Raw genomic sequence first — 15,934 nt, 5'->3', positions numbered from 1 at the left:
CAGCTGAAATTCGCTGAGCAGAGCACCAACCACGTAATGTTTGTCAACACTATTTGACAGCCAACAGCATGGCAGCGTCACTTTAAATCAGTTTTTTCGCCACAAACATTTTTTCACAAAGTGTAAATTGCGGGAAAATTACAAATACGTTGACACAAAATTGGGTGCGAATTAACATTGTCGACATAGGAAATTTGACAGGAGCGGTAAGTCTTAAACAGCAGGAAGACATTAATTCCAGGACCATAAAAGCGCGGTTACAGTGTAACTCCTTTCTCTCCGAACCTTACGTGAACAATACTACACCTGTCACCAAGCACTCTCCGGCTGGGTTAGGGAAGTATTCCTACTTCCAAAATGACGTGAATGGAGTGGAGGTGTTGGAAGGGTGGAGATGGACTCTAATGATGCATAAGCAGTGGGTGTTTCCATTAGTGCCACTGTGCATTTTAAACATGGTTTGGTTGAACAAACTGTGCTATTGCCATTGAAACTTATTTTACCAAAAAAGTCTATTGCTGCAGAGCATGTGTACTTATCAGATCCCCCTACTCAAAATGCTGTTACTAACTGGAAATAGTGTTTTATGGGTGGAGAAGTTCTGTGCATGTGGTAGTGTTGTACAAAAGGTAATTGGAGCACAGTGGCCTGGTCAAATTCCAGAAGTCTGTTCAGTCAGTTCTGAATGGTACATCAGCATGGTCCAACAGTTTTTGAAACCACAACTTCAACAAAGGGATTGGGACTACTGTGGTTCTGGCAGGATAGATTCGTGACTCATAATGCTGGAAATGGATTGTTGTTTGAAGGGGACTCTTAATGTCGGCACTTATCTCCCGGTATGGTGACATTTCATAGCCTATATGCTCACTGAATTTAACTCTGTACAGCTATTTTTACATCAAGAGAGGTGGATAAATACAACCCTATGTACAGCATGCAGTACAAATGGAAGTGGACTGTATTCCACAACAGATGCTTCACAAAGTTATGCAGAACTTCAGAAACTGGCTGTTCAATGCATTAACAATGAGGGACATCACTTTCGAGACCTGTTGATTACCTTGTGAAATTAACTTGATGCCAAAATAATTTGTTCTAAAATTTTATTAACCTTTATTTTTCTCCGTCCCGAGTTTCGACCATTTTCATACATTATCCAACGAAGTAAATACAAATTCCGTATTGTTCATCTTCGAATGTAGCAGAATTTCAATGTACTACGAAAATACGACTGGCAAGACTGTTTGGGATGTTTGTCAATATGGCCAACTCTACGTTCTGAATTTTTTCCTACCTGTGAGAAGAGATGGTTGCTAATAGGAACCTGATGAAATGTGAATCACATGCACTATTCTCTTCACCATAACAATAATACGAATATAAAGATTTTGCCATGTATTCTGTGGTGTCACCGCCAGACACCACACTTGCTAGGTGGTAGTTTAAATCGGCCGCGGTCCATGTAGTACATGTCGGACCCGCGTGTCGCCACTGTGATCGCAGACCTAGCGCCACCACCAAGGCAGGTCTCGTGATATGAGAGTGGACTCGACCCCAGTTGTACGAGAGCACTAGCTACCGACCAGTTGTACGCGACCTAGCTATCGCCCAGTTGTAAGAAGCCTTTCTCTCTCATTAGCCGAGAGACAGAATAGCCATCAGCTAAGTTAATGGCTACGAACTTGCAAGGCGCCAGTTGTATCAGTGACTATAGCTTACGAGTATTCAAGAGAGATGTATTCCAAGGAAGCAATAAAAGAAAAGATAAGTAAAAAGCATCTACATACTTTTCTTCTTATTCATTCATAAGTTCTCATGTTCCAGACTTCACGCCCGTCTGCGTAATGCCGAGCGTGCACTATCGGCTACCGCATTAGTCAAGCTTTCTTTTTCAGCAATCCACTTCACAGTGTCGGTCCAGCTATCGATACTACATATGGCGACGAGATAAAGAGTTTGTATTAATTCCTTTGCCACATTGGCGCCGCTTTCACGTTTTCTGATTGCTTACATTTATTTGTGTCATGGCTTCGCCACATTCTCCAGATGTACTGTCCGAATTTTATCGCTTGCAGAATCAGCAGACGCAGGCGTTACTGGATGCCCTGGGACAGCTCGTCCAGGGTCAACGTACCGTTCAAACCGATGCGGCCGCCGCCGCTTCTTCGCTACCGCTGCCACTGAACGCTGTTGCACCTCCCTTTCGACCATACGTGGCAGCCGATGAGACCTGGCAAGAGTGGTCTCGTCAGTTTGCATTTCACCTGGCTGCCTACAGAATTCAAGGTAATGAGCGGCAGCCGTTTTTGCTTTCTTGTGTCGGTGTGTCCACATACCGTGTGATAGTGAAATTGTTTCCCCGCCGCGACGTAGCAACTTTGTCATACGAGGAAATTTTGTCTGCCTTAGATGCCTATTTCAAAGAAACAGTGAATGTGGTTGCAAAACGGTATACGTTTTTTCGTACAAAACGTACGGCCGGTCAAACTAATAGGGAGTGGGTAGCAACATTGCAAGGACTTACTAGGGACTGTGCCTTTGAATGTGACTGTGGTCTTTCTTATTCAGATACGATGGTGCGTGATGCAATTGCACAGAACGTTTCTGATGTTCGCATACGGGAGCAAATTTTGAAACTAGTTAATCCCTCCCTTCAACAAGTGATAGACATATTGGATAGACAGGACACACTGGACTGTGCTCAGGAATCTTTTGAAACTTCGCCAGCCGTGTGTAACATTAACCGGCCCGCTGGACGCGCTGTGCGACCCGGTAACCGGGCCTCGCGCACGGACGCACAGCGACCGCCGCGTGCTAAGCCAGGTGTGCCGCGCCGGCCCACAAATGCAGTGAAATCATGCCCGCGGTGTGCTACTAGACATTCGCGTGAACATTGCCCGTCACGCCAAGCTATTTGCTTTTTCTGCAATAAGCAAGGACATGTTCAAAGTGTTTGCCAGAAAAAGCTCAGATCAGACAATCACAATCATTCCAGGCCCTTTGCTTCGCGCCGGAATCGAACCAAGGACACTCAGGCTCGTGGACCTTCGCCTATGGACATTCATGTCGTTAATTCCACTTCGTCCAGTGACACTTTCTCTAACAGTGACTGTGATCGTCCCACAACAACTGTGCGTCGACGTCGCCGGAAATCACGTCAATTAGCAAGTGATTCTGTGCCAGTGTCTGTTCCCATTGCACAAAACAGTCGCTCTTGTCGTCAGCAGGACAATAAACTTTTTGTGGACTTAGACTTTGAAGGCAAAGTGATACCATTCCAGCTCGATACCGGAGCTGCAGTTTCATTGCTCAATCACGACACATACAAACAACTGGGCGCACCTCCGTTGCGTGCCGCAAATGTTAAGCTCACTACATATTCCGGACAGAAAATTCCTGTGTTAGGACAGTGCAGCCTTCTTGCAACATACAAGGGACAAACAAAACTTGTGTCATTTTACGTTCTTCGTTCTGCTTCTGCAGTGAACTTGTTTGGTCTAGATTTATTTAAGTTGTTTAACATGTCTATTGTAAATCAGGTCCTATCAGTGAATCAGACTGTGCCTACAGACAGTGTTTCTCGGCTGTGTGACGAATTTGCAGACATTTTTGCACCGGGCTTAGGTTGCGCTAAAAACTATGAAGCACATGTAGAACTGAAGGTAAACGCGCAACCGAAATTTTTCAGGGCGCGCAATGTTCCCCACGCATTGCGTGATGAGGTCGCAAGAACGTTACACGATCTCGAATAACAAGGTGTGAGTGAATGTGCGCACTGCCTCTTTCATTTCAGCTCCGCTTCATCGCGTACGCCGTACAGGTGTTCCGTTTCTCTGGACGACGGAATGCGAACGCGCCTTTCGCCAGTTGAAATCGGCGTTGCTTTCTAATACTTGCCTTACGCCATTCGATCCCCAGAAACCCCTTTTGTTGATGGTAGATGCATCGGATTTCGGGATAGGTGCTGTGCTTGCGCACAAAGTTGGCTCACATGATCGCCCTATTGCCTTTGCGTCCAAATTGCTCTCGTCTGCGCACAGAAATTATTCACAGATCGAGAAAGAAGCTTTGGCTCTCGTGTTTGGTGTTACTAAGTTCCATGATTTCTTGTATGGTCGTCACTTTACCATCATCACAGACCACAAACCTTTGACGTCGCTTTTTCATCCGAACAAGCCTGTACCTCCACGTACAGCGCAGAAATTCATTCGCTGGTCTATTTTCCTCTCGCAGTACCGCTACGATATCTTGTATCGGTCCACTGCTAAGCACGGAAATGCCGATGCGTTGTCCCGTTTGCCTGTTGCTGAGGATAAAGCATTCGATTCTTCCGAACTTGCTTGCATGTTCCTTGATTCGGAAACCGATGACGTGGTCGAATCGTTTCCGATTGATTTTCGTCGTGTCGCTACAGCCACAGCTGCTGACCCTGTCCTTGCTACTGTTTTACGTTTTGTTGCTACGCAATGGCCTTTGTCCAAGTCTCGGATCGAGGATCCGTTGGTTCGCCGATTTTTTGCTCACAAGGAGAGACTTTTTGTTCGACGTGGTGTTTTGTTGTTGCGTTCTGATAATGATCAGTCCAGAGTCGTGGTCCCACGTTCGTTACAGTCCTCTGTTTTACGGCTTCTTCACCAAGGACATTGGGGTATAGTGCGAACGAAACAACTTGCTCGTCAGCACTGTACTTGGTTCGGAATCGATGCTGCGATTACGAATATGTGTTCTTCGTGCCCGGCGTGTGCCGAACAACAGTCCGCGCCGCCGAGGAAAGTCTTTGCGTGGCCAAAAGCCACTTCCCCTTGGCAACGCTTGCACATTGATTTTGCTGGTCCATTCTGGAATGCTCGATGGTTGGTTCTGGTCGACGCCTTCAGTAATTTTCCTTTTGTTGTTCGGATGTCTTCCACGACGTCCTCCGCCACCATCCAAGCGTTGTCTGCTATCTTTTGCATTGAAGGTCTTCCGCAGACTATTGTTTCCGACAATGGCCCACAATTCATGTCCGCAGAATTTCAGTCATTCTGCCAGGCCAATGGTATTCAACATCTGACATCCGCGCCGTTTTCGCCTCAGTCCAACGGTGCCGCTGAACGATTGGTCCGGACTTTCAAGTCACAGATGTTGAAATTGAAAGAGTCGCATTCTCGGGAGGACGCATTGTTGCTCTTTTTGTCTTCGTATCGCTCTCAGCCCCGAGATGGTCGCTCGCCGGCTGAGTTGCTCCACGGTCGTCCTCATCGCACCTTGATGTCTTTGCTGCATCCGCCGCATCAGGTTCCTGCGCAGCGGCAGACTCCTGCTTTTGCTCCAGGCGACGTTGTATTTTATCGCAACTATCGCGGTTCACGGCGTTGGCTCGCAGGGCGCATTCTTCGCTGCCTCGGCCGCGCGATGTATTTGGTTTTGGGGGCCTCTGGTGAGGTGCGTCGGCATCTCAATCAGCTGCGCCTCTGTCGTCGCTCGGGTTCTGCCGCTCCCCGTCTGCTTTCAGCGACGGTGCCGTCCGGTCAGCGCCCTGGGGACCCATCTACTGGCTCGCCTCATCCCCAGGTGTTACCGACGATGCCTTCCATTTTGCCCCATGGCGACGCGCCGCCGCCGCCGCCGCAGCAGCAGCAGCAGCAGCAGCCGCCGCCGCCGCCGACCGCATTCGACGCTTCGTTGCAGCCGCCAAGCGCCTCCCAGGGTCACGCGCCGCCGATCGCTTCCCGTGACCAGCTGTCCTCCGCCATGGAACGCCCGCCCGCTCCGGACCACATGACGTCATCGCGCGTCGGCTACCCCGACGCCATGGACGTCGACCCTTCGGTCCCTCATGTCTTCTCACGGGCGCATACACCGCATGTTGACGTGCACCCTGGACTAGTTTTGCAGGCGTTTCCTAGCTCCCCTCGGACCGGATGGCCGGGTGCGGGTGGCACAGCCTCGCCTGTTGTTAGGCTTCCCACCTCATCGCATACGTCAACATGTGGTCCTCCCCACGGCGGGCGGAAGCCTTATTACACGACCGTTCGCCGATTTGCGGGGGAGGAATGTGGTGTCACCGCCAGACACCACACTTGCTAGGTGGTAGTTTAAATCGGCCGCGGTCCATGTAGTACATGTCGGACCCGCGTGTCGCCACTGTGATCGCAGACCTAGCGCCACCACCAAGGCAGGTCTCGTGATATGAGAGTGGACTCGACCCCAGTTGTACGAGAGCACTAGCTACCGACCAGTTGTACGCGACCTAGCTATCGCCCAGTTGTAAGAAGCCTTTCTCTCTCATTAGCCGAGAGACAGAATAGCCATCAGCTAAGTTAATGGCTACGAACTTGCAAGGCGCCAGTTGTATCAGTGACTATAGCTTACGAGTATTCAAGAGAGATGTATTCCAAGGAAGCAATAAAAGAAAAGATAAGTAAAAAGCATCTACATACTTTTCTTCTTATTCATTCATAAGTTCTCATGTTCCAGACTTCACGCCCGTCTGCGTAATGCCGAGCGTGCACTATCGGCTACCGCATTAGTCAAGCTTTCTTTTTCAGCAATCCACTTCACAGTGTCGGTCCAGCTATCGATACTACATATTCTTTCGTGTTTGCTGCTATTTCATTTAAATCCTGTCTGCCTAATAAACTACGAAACTAGAGTGAGACAACAGCAAACGCGGAAGAATATACTATTGTGTCATGTTTATATTCGTATTATTTTTATGCCTAATAGTGATAGTCAGAAATGAAGCACGGCAACTGACTAGATTTTTAAATCTAAGATGACTAATTTCTGTGCAGAATTTGATGTACTAAAGAAGCGGCCGCAAAGATTTTCAAACGGAGAAAAATTTTCGCCTAACTCTCGTCCAGAACGTGTTCTATCATACGCAGTCTATTATTTGGTTCTTGTTGCTCATTATCAAAGAAAGCAGCAGTGTAAGTAACAATAAATAGCAGTCTCTTGCCATTGTTTCGCTAATGAGAAGATTCCTCTCTTTTTCTATTTTTAATTGTAAGCGGCGGTAGCGCGCACAAAAGCAAGCCATGCCGCGAGCGGCGACAGGCCGTAAACACGCACTATCGGAATGCGACAAACAGTGCACGACACAGTACAGTAATGCATTTTCAGCTTACAGTGGCGTAAACACCTATAACAAAGAAAACGGCACTTATCAGATCAAAGCAAAATAAGCAATCGATTCAAACCAGACGAAGCACGCGAAAAAGGAAGGGTACCCGTATAAATACTGATGGAGCGCCTGACGCATAGCAATGGCTACCTGGTAAAGCTTAACTGCTAAGCTTACAACTCGAACCAAACTACTATTGCTGTATCGTCATTCATTCGACCTAAATTGTGTCTCATATTACAATGGACCAACTTTGTTTCGATTTGGAGGTGCGGCCTAAAACTTTTCTCCCCCCCTTGAATTTCGAGTCTCATTTTTCAGGCGCGGCTTAGATTCGAGTAAATACGGTACTGCAATCTACATCCATTTGAACCTGCTTCCTCAAACCAAACTGTTGATGTGTTGAGGCAAGCATGTCCTCTGGGGCACACATTAAATGGTACTGAAATTCCCTGAAACATTGTATATTTCCTGTATTCTGAATAAATAAATAAATTATAAGGGAGATACATCAACCAGTAAGGGCATGTAATTTTAATGACAGAGAACATGTCTGCAAAAAAAAAAAAAAAAAAAAAAAAAAAAAAAAAAAAAAAAAAAAAAAAAAAAAAAAAAGGCTCACTGCTACATAATAGTGAATTATGTGCTCTAACACTATAATTTGAAGTGCATTGTGCTAAATTAAGACAAACTAAAACAGTGGTTTCTGTATGGTTCTTGACAATTCTGTTAGTTCCATTACTGGAAGAGAGATGTATGTTAGAAGAATTGTGCAGTTTCACAGGTTTTTTAATCAATGTGTGTCAGGAAAAACTTAACTTCCACTGGGCAGCACAACTTAAGAGATGATGAATATGCTTATGTATAGAATTCAAAGATGTTTAAAGTGACCACATAATCGCCATGAAGCTAACACACAGACTGCCATTGTGGCCAGTGGGCAGTTCTTCCCAAACATCATCTGGGAGTGAAATTGAAAAGTGTAGAAAATAGTACTGATAAAGTACATATCCTGTCTCCAGTTTTCAGCAGCACATGTGTTATAACTTAACATGTTGACTGTCTTGCGCGAAGTATCACTGTGTTGTTGCCAGGCGAGGCCTCGGCATCAGGTGTGAGGCTTGGCTGTGATCACTGACTGCAAAGCCTGTGATCACTGACTGCATCGTGGCAGTAAATGTGTTAATGTATCTGTTTCAGTATGAGCAATAATTTGGTTTTTAGTGCAATTTTTGTGTTTTATGTAGTCAAGACAATATGGTTGCTCAAAGTAGCCACCGTATAGTTTTTGGAAGAGTTGAGTCAGCAATTTCAGTTTGTTTGATAGCAACTTACAGAACATCACTATCTTGATACAACTGTTATTTTCTGTTGTCGGTTGCCTAAAGGTGTGAAAATATTTTCTGTACTGGGCATCACTCTCATCTTTCACCATCAGAACGGTGTGATCTCTTGTTTCAGGCCATTTGAGACCACATCAAGTATGCATCTTCCTCTTAACGTTTCTCTTGGTGTCACCCATCAGCATTTTATACCCTCTTTATTTCTGCCAAAATCAGTCACTTTACTACCCAAATAGCAGAACTCTCCAATTTCTATGTTCCACGTCTCAATTCCCTCAGCATCACTTGATTTGACTCCATTCCATTCCATTGCTGTGGATACAGACAGGCTTGTGAAGTACTTTTGAACACTTTTCTGAAAACAGTCACAAGCAGCTAATTCAGCAACCCACACACTATGGAAACCTGATCTTACTAATAGTGTCAGATATTAGTGATCATGTCATCTTAGTGACTGTTTACCGAAGTTAATACGAGTAAATCAGTCTAGAAGGCCAGGAAAGTGTTTTTGCTAGAAAGAGCAGATAAGAATTAGTTAGCATCTCACTTGGACAATGAATCGGCATTATTTAATGTTCCAGTATGATGCACATAAAGAAATAATGGAAAAAGTTTAAACAGATAGTGAATCATGCTGTGGAGAAGTAAGTGGATTAATGACAGTGAAGACCAACTGTGGTTTAACAAAGAAATTCAAAAAATTCTCAGGAAGGAAAGGCTGTTGCATTCAAGATTCAGAAGACAACATGCAAATGACAGCCTAAGGTTAGTAGAGATTTGTGTGTCAAAAAGGGTTATGTGCAAATCCTACAACTACTATCACTGTCATGTCTGAGCAAAAAATCTGCTCGAGAACCCAAGAAAATTCTGGTCCTATGTAAAAGCAGGTATTTTTCCACCCAGTCGCTTGTTGATGAGGCTTTTCACGTTTAAGGAATTGTTCACGCAGGAGAATCATACAAACATACCATCATTTGACAGTTGCACAGACTTCTGTATGGAGGACATAGTAACACCCAACCCTGGCACACACAAGCAATTGAAAGAGTTGAAAACAAACAACTCGCAAGATATGGATGGAATTCCAATTCGGTTTTAGAAAGATTACTCTATGGCATTGGCCCCTTACTTAGCTTGCATTTATTGTAAATATCCACCTAGTGCAAAGCCGTAAGCGACTGAAAAAAAAAAAAATAAATAAAAATTTTGAAAAATGTACATAACTCCTGTGTGTGAGAACGTACGTGCAAAATTAGACCAATATTTCCAATCCCAAAGAAAGCAGGTGTTGACAGATGTGAAAATTACCGAACTATCAGCTTAATAAGTCACAGCTGCAAAATACTAACACGAATTCTTTACAGACGAATGGAAAAACTGGTAGAGGCCAACCTCGGGGAAGATCAGTTTGGATTCCGTAGAAACACTGGAACACGTGAGGCAATACTGACCTTACGACTTATCTTAGAAGAAAGATTAAGGAAAGGCAAACCTACATTTCTAGCATTTGTAGACTTAGAGAAAGCTTTTGACAATGTTGACTGGAATACTCTCTTTCAAATTCTAAAGGTGGCAGGGGTAAAATACAGGGAGCGAAAGGCTATTTACAATTTGTACAGAAACCAGATGGCAGTTATAAGAGTCGAGGGACATGAAAGGGAAGCAGTGGTTGGGAAGGGAGTAAGACAGGGTTGTAGCCTCTCCCCGATGTTGTTCAATCTGTATATTGAGCAAGCAGTAAAGGGAACAAAAGAAAAATTCGGAGTAGGTATTAAAATTCATGGAGAAGAAATAAAAACTTTGAGGTTCGCCGATGACATTGTAATTCTGTCAGAGACAGCAAAGGACTTGGAAGAGCAGTTGAATGGAATGGACAGTGTCTTGAAAGGAGGATATAAGATGAACATCAACAAAAGCAAAACAAGGATAATGGAATGTAGTCTAATTAAGTCGGGTGATGCTGAGGGAATTAGATTAGGAAATGAGGCACTTAAAGTAGTAAAGGAGTTTTGCTATTTGGGGAGCAAAATAACTGATGATGGTCGAAGTAGAGAGGATATAAAATGTAGGCTGGCAATGGCAAGGAAAGCGTTTCTGAAGAAGAGAAATTTGTTAACATCCAGTATTGATTTAAGTGTCAGGAAGTCATTTCTGAAAGTATTCGTATGGAGTGTAGCCATGTATGGAAGTGAAACATGGACGATAAATAGTTTGGACAAGAAGAGAATAGAAGCTTTCGAAATGTGGTGCTACAGAAGAATGCTGAAGATTAGATGGGTAGATCACGTAACTAATGAGGAAGTATTGAATAGGATTGGGGAGAAGAGAAGTTTGTGGCACAACTTGACCAGAAGAAGGGATCGGTTGGTAGGACATGTTCTGAGGCATCAAGGGATCACCAATTTAGTATTGGAGGGCAGCGTGGAGGGTAAAAGTCGTAGAGGGAGACCAAGAGATAAATACACTAAGCAGATTCAGAAGGATGTAGGTTGCAGTAGGTACTGGGAGATGAAAAAGCTTGCACAGGATAGAGTAGCATGGAGAGCTGCATCAAACCAGTCTCAGGACTGAAGACCACAACAACAACAACATTGTTAACATCAGTTTGCTGCAGAATTCTTGAATATATTCTGAGTTCAAATATAATAAATTTCCTTGAGAGCGAAAAGCTTCAGTCTCTGAATTTGCACAGTTTTAGAAAACATCATTCACGCGAAACTCAGCTTGTCCTTTTCTCACATGATACAGTGCAAACTATGGATGATGGGCAGATTCAAGATTTCGAAAAGCATTTGGCATGGTGCCCCACTGCAGACTGCTAATGAAGATACGAGAATATAGAATACATTCTGAGATATGAGTGGACTTAAGTAATGGATCATAATACTCTGTCCTGAGCTGCAAGTGTTCATCAGCGATAAGGGTATCGCCAGGAGCGCCCAGGGAAGTGTACTAGGACCAATATTACTTTTTATATATATAAATTATCTGGTGGACAGCGGTCTGTAGTTTGATGATGCTGAGGTGTATAGGAAGGTGTCAAAGCTGAATGACTGTAAGAGGATACAAGGTCACTCAGAAAAAAATTCTAGTTGATATGATGAAATGGCAGCTAATTCTAAATGTAGGGGGGGAAAAAAACCTGTAATGTCTGAATATGGCATTAGTAGTGTCCTGTGTGACACAGTGACATCGTTTAAGTATGTGGGTGTAATGATGCAAGTGATATGAAATGGAATGAGCATATGAGGATTGTGATAGGGAAGGCGAATGGTCAACTTTGGTTTATTGGGAGAATTTTGGGAAAGTGTAGTTCATCTGTAAAGAAGACCCTACATTGGTTGCTGGAGTGACCTATTTTTGCCTGCTGTTGTAACATTTTAGATCCCTGCCAGGTCAGATTAAAGGAAGACATGGAAGAAATTCAGAAGTGAGGTGCTAGATTTGTTACCAGTAGGTTTGGACAACATGCAAGTATTATGGAGGTGCTTTGGGAACTCAAATGGGAATCCCTGGAGGGGAAGGTGACCTGTTCAAGGAACACTACTGAGAAAATTTAGAGAATCGGCATTTGAAGTTGACTGCACCACACATCTCTACTGCTGCCAACATACATTTCATGTATGGGCGACAAAAATTAGATACAATAAACTAAAGCTCTTACGAAGGCATATAAAAGTCGTTTTTCCTTGCTCTATTTGCCAATGTACCAGGAAAGGAAATACCTGGTAGTGGTACAGGGTACCCACTGCCACACAACATACATTGGTTTGTGGAGTATTTATGTAGGTGTAGATTATACTTTTGTTGATATTCATCTTACAACCTGATTGAGAGACTATTTCTTCAGTTCAACTGATCTAAGTCTTGCGCTCTGACAAAACTACAGTGCCATTGCAAAACAAGTTTTTGTGCCTATTCTCAGGGGTTTAAATCATTTTAAAAATTTCTCCTCGGCTTTATTTAATGCCTGCTGAATGTACAGACTGAATAAAATAGGGAGTAGGCTGTAAACTGTCTCAGCCCCTGCCTTTTATGTACTTTGATAATTGAAGTTTGCTTTCTCTTAAAATTTTGGATAACCTTTTATTCCTACTTTTTTTTCAAAATTCCCATAGTTTCAGAATTGCAAGTAGTTGCCAAAATTTAACTGTTAAAATTTTGTAACAGTGAATAATGAAAGCATTACTTTTATTTTTCCTGATGGGTAAAATTAAGATTTGATGATAATTACTTGAAATGACATTCCTTTCCTCCAGTCAATGTTTACCTGCTATGTCTCCTTTTTCCCCCATCACAGGTTTTTCTTCCTTAAATAACTGTATAATTTAATCTAACAACAAAATCAATTTTTGACAATATTATATATTTGGATAGATACAAAATCTACTCACCAAGAAGAGGCAGAACACACACATAAAAGATGTTATAATTAGCCAAGCTTTCGGAGCCAGTGGCTCCTCCTTCAAGCAGAAGGGCTGAAGGGGAAGGAAAAGGCATAGATTTCAGATAAGTTACCCAGAACTGCTGCTCAGGGGAGACTTACCGGACACAATGAGGGGGAAAGCGGCAAGTCTCCCCTGACCAGTGATTTTGGGTGACTTTTCCAAAATCTACCCCTTTTCCTAGACTCTTCACTCCTTTACTTTCACCCCTCCTCCTTCCCCTTCAACCCGAAAGCTTGCCTAATTAAAACATCTTTTACGTGTGTGGTCAGCTACCACTTGGTTAGTAGACTTTTTACCTATCCAAATACATTATATTGAATAATTTAATGTATCATCATCTGAGGAGCTGGTAGGGATATTCAGTTGTACTGTGATGAGTTATGGCTTTGCGTCTATCTTAGTTATAACAATGTATTTGCTCTTCTGTTCATAGTCCCCGGCATTATTGATTACTTGATATTGTATTGCAAAGTGTACTCACTTGACCTCACACCATGTTTCACTGATTCCCACTGTAGCTAACTTTATCTGCATCCTTTCTCTTTTAAGTTCTCTAACGTACCTACATGATTAAGGGCTTTATTGTTTGACGTCCTGACCTATAGGATGCCATATTTTTTCTTCTTATGAAAACGTATGTCACCTTGAGATGAAAATGACAGTATTTCACCTAGGAGGGGTGCAATCATTAAGTTGTACAGAAGAGCTGCATGTTGTTAGGAAATACGATGGCTGTAGTTTCTCTATGCTACAGTACTAACATACAAGGACAGGAAATGTTTCTCAAAATTAGTGTTTTTGCTAAATAACTCTGAAATGGCAGTTGTTAATGAGATATCACAAAATTTGTAATGTTGTTGTATACACATGTTGTAAATCAGAGGACAGCAATCTATTAATATTCATAACTGATAGTTACTGAATGTTAAAATTGTGTTTTGACTTCTAATCTCCAAGAGACTTGTTTATAATCTTAAAATGAGAGTAGTTCATTTCAAATGTAATGAACTTTGATGTGACTGACTGGCAAGAAATAAAACTGAATTTGGCAAAAAGAGTAACTCCAAATTTGGCAAAGAAGAATAATAAATTTGAGAAGAGACTGAATTTAGCAAAAAAACACTAGATTTGCCCATAAATTAAACCGATATTTTCCTGTATCTACTAACAAAGTATGGCTAATGTTACATGGCCGGATAAGTGTATCATTCAGATTGTTATACTGCAGTTGCAGAAGAGGCTGCTGCCCTTCTTCAGGAACCATATGAGACAGTTAAAAACCAAGGGTTGTGACAAAACTGAATATCTGGTGACACGTGCACCACATTGCAATGGAAGAACCAAGCTATTTGGTGGCAAAGGTATATTGGTGTATCGGATCTATTTGAACTGCTTCATAGTAGTGTTTCCTTTTTGGATGCAAAGAGATGCAAGTGCACATACATGTCTTTGTCAAAAACATGTTTCCAACCATATAGGTGATCACTAGCAAGTGGAGGACCAAGAACATAACATGCTAATGATGTGGTGCATTCTGGTGAAAGAGTTCTGAACTGACATATCCTGCAATATAAAGAAATGGGAGTATTTCTGTGTGTATGTGCTAAGAACATGTTTCTATACGTAACATTGTTTATTCATTTGCCTTTTCCGCTATTATACAGGGTGGTCCCGAATTCATGGTACAAACTTTAATGGTAGGTACAGGACATTGTAACAAGGATTTATTGTATAGGAATGTATAGTCGCAGGTGACGCGGTGAGGCGTAAACAGGGGAAAGAGAAATGGAGTGATCGGTTGGTGTCACTGCCGGTAGAGGGCAGTAGATGAACATGATGTATCGCAGTAGGGACAAGCGCCATTCACAATTGTGCTGCCGTAGACGATGGGTGACTTTACGTATGCAGAAAAAGCAGACATGCATTACATGTACGGCCGTGCAAATGGTAACGCCAGAGCTGCGTTACGAATGTATCGCGCGGAGTATCCTAATCGACGAATGCCGGCTCATAGAATTTTTCAACGGTTACATCGTCAACTTTGTGAAACAGGTACGTTCGACGTCAACAGACATGACGCTGGTCGATTAAGAGCTGTACGCACTCCAAGACTGGAAGAACGCATCTTGAACATAGTGGCTGATAGACCCGAGTCAAGCACAAGAACTGTTGCGCGTGACGTACATGTGAGTCATCAGACTGTATGCAGAGTGTTAAATGAAAATCGCTTACACCCCTTCCATTTTCAAAAAGTACAAGCATTGAATCCGGCAGATTATCCTCTTCGCGTGAACTTCTGCCAGTGGTTGTTGCAGCAATGTGCGTTGCAGCCGGATTTCGTAGGTCATGTGCTATTTACAGATGAAGCGACATTTTCACGCGAGGGTGTCTTTAATGCGCACAATTCCCATGTGTGGGCAACAGATAATCCACATGCAACGCGTCCACATGCGTATCAACAACGTTTCGGTATTAATGTGTGGGCTGGTATTGTGAACGACTTTTTGATTGGGCCATACTTACTACCCACGCGACTCTGTGGCGAAAGCTATCTTATTTTTCTGCAAGAAGTGTTACCAGAACTGCTGCAAGATGTTCCGCTCGCCATTCGTAACCGCATGTGGTTTCAGCACGATGGAGCGCCAGCACACTTCAGCACTGCTGTACGGAATTACCTGAATGCCACGTTTGGTGCTAGATGGATTGGGCGTGGTGGACCAGTCCCTTGGCCACCCCGATCTCCTGATTTCTCTTGCCTCGATTACTTTTTATGGGGACATCTTAAGAGTCTTGTTTATGAGACTCCAGTTGACTCAGATGAGGATCTCGTTGCTCGCATATCTGTAGCTGCTGCAGGTGTGCGTGAAATACCAGGCATCTTTGAACGTGTACGCCAATCGCTGCACCGACGCTGTCAAGCATGTATCGCTCATGGTGGACGCAATTTTGAACACTTACTGTAAACATGACACTTGTCAACGACGATTTCAATAAAATCTTTCGTTTTCCTTTCGGCCGTTATTTCCCCTGTT

This window comes from Schistocerca americana, chromosome 1 (genome assembly GCF_021461395.2).
Source record: "Schistocerca americana isolate TAMUIC-IGC-003095 chromosome 1, iqSchAmer2.1, whole genome shotgun sequence".
NCBI classification, from domain to species: Eukaryota; Metazoa; Arthropoda; class Insecta; order Orthoptera; family Acrididae; genus Schistocerca; species Schistocerca americana.
The sequence above is the reverse complement of the archived record's forward strand: the minus strand, read 5'-3'. Positions refer to the sequence as shown.